This window comes from Octodon degus, unplaced genomic scaffold (assembly GCF_000260255.1).
Source record: "Octodon degus isolate 3935 unplaced genomic scaffold, OctDeg1.0 scaffold00053, whole genome shotgun sequence".
Classification (NCBI taxonomy): domain Eukaryota; kingdom Metazoa; phylum Chordata; class Mammalia; order Rodentia; family Octodontidae; genus Octodon; species Octodon degus.
The window spans coordinates 4,889,673-4,891,910 of NW_004524629.1; positions in this window are offsets into that span (position 1 = coordinate 4,889,673).

Genomic DNA, 2,238 nt, shown 5'->3' on the forward strand with positions numbered 1-2,238 from the left:
CATTAACTGCTCCTTTCCCATAGACCAGCAGAAATGCACAGTACAGTTGTCCCAATCATCCTGCTTACATACATTGATAGATCTCTTTACCCCACTCTCTCTCTCTTGTCTTCCTCAACTCAGTAACTCTTTCTTTTTGAATAAGTTCATTCCCTTTCCCAGTATCTATTGTCCTGTTCATATCCCATTTTTCTCTTTCAGGTTCTCACACTAAGGAGACAATACAATGTTTGCACATGTGGGTCTGATTTATTCCACTTAAGAGTATGATCTCTAGTTACATCCACTTACTGACAAAAGACTCAAATTTATCCTGTTTTATTGCTTAATAATACTTCATTGTGTAAAGATACCACATATTCTTTATCTGTTCTTCAGTTGATGGGCATCTGGGTTGTTTCTAGAATTTAGCTATGACAAATTGCACTGTTATAAGCATGGGTGCACATATATCACTATGGCATGAGGTTTTCAGTTCTTCTGATAAATACACAGGAGAGAAATAGCTGACTTGAATGGGATCTCCAATCCTACCTTTCTAAGGAATTTTCATACTGGTTTCCATAGTGGTTGTACCAGTCTGCACTTCCACCAACATTGGAGAAGGATTCCTTTTTCTCCACAGCCTCTCCAGCAGTTTTTATTGGCTAACTTCTTGATGTTAGCTATTCTTTGTGGGCTGAGATGGAATCTCAGTGCTGTTTTAATTTTCATTTCTTGAATGAACAATGCTGTTGAACATTTTTCCTTATATTTACTTGCCATTTGCATTTCTTCCTCTGAGAAGTGGATATTCATCTCAGACACCCATTTTTGGATTGGGTCTTTGAATTTGGGGGATCTGATTTTTTAAAAAGTTCTTTATATGTTCTAGATAGTAGGCCTTTGCCAGGGACAGTAAGTCTGTAATTTTTTCCTAGTTTGTGGGCTTTCTTTTTACTCTGTTGGAGATTTGCTTTGAAGTGTAGAAACTTTTTAAAAACATGAGATTCCAGGTGTTGATTCTCTGAAGTATTTCCCATGCAGTTTGGTTTTTGTTCATGAACTCTACCTATTGCTATGTCTTTAAGATTTCTACCTACATTTTCCTCCAGAAGATTTAGTGTTTCTGTTTCAGTATTTAGATCTTTGATTCATTTTGACTGCAATTTTGTGCATGATAATAGGCATGGGTCTAGTTTTAGCCTTTGGCATGTGGAAAGCCAGGTTTTCCAAAACCATTTCTTAAAGAGGTTATCTTTCTTCCAGTGAACATGTTTAGCCCCTTTATCAAAGATAAAGTGACTGAGTAAGTTTGTAGTTGTGTCTGTATCTTCTAATCTGTTCCATTGATCTGAACTGCTCTTGCTTTTTTCAGTACCATGTGATTTTTATCAGAGTACATTGTAGTATGATTTGAAGTCAGGGATTGTGATGCATTCTGCTTTTCCTTGTCCTGGGTTGCTTTTGCTATTCTAGATCTTTTCTGCTTCTAGGTGAATTTTATAAATGTTTTCTTCAGATATGTTAGGTATACAAATGGTATTTTAATCAGTTGTATGGAATATGTATAACAGTTTAGGGAATATGGGCATTTTTATAATGTTGACTTTTCCTATCCATGAGCAAGGAATATCTTTCCATTTTCTGAAAGTCTCTTAGATATCTTTTCTCAGAGTATTGTATTTTTCACTGATAAATATTTTTCTTCCTTTGTTAAATTGATTTATCGGTATTTCCTTTTTATGGATATTACTGTGAAAGGCATGGTTTCTCTCATTTCTGTCTTGCTGTGTTTTATTATTTGTGTAGAGAAATGCTATGATTTTTGAGTGTTGACTTTGTATCCTGCTACACTACTGAATTTGGTTACTAAATACTTTGTATATTAAATATACAAGTCTCTTGGTAGAGCTTTTGAGGTCTTCTATATAGAGTATCATATCATGTCATCTGTGAATATGACAATTTCACATCTTCCTTTACAAACATTATTCTATTCTCTCTCTCTCTCTCTCTCTCTCTCTCTCTCTCTCTCTCTCTCTCTCTCAAATGCAGGACTTTGAGCTTGCCAGGCAGGTGCTTATGCTGTTGATCTATCTCTTTTTTTTTTAAAATTTATTTATTTATTTGTGTGTGTGTGTGTGTGTGTGGCCAGCTCAGTCACCAGGGGGCGGGGCTGGCTGGCATGTGGTGCTGGGGGATTGAACCGCGGTCTCTGTGCTTTGCTAAGCTTGTTCTAAGTAGGTGCTTTAGACC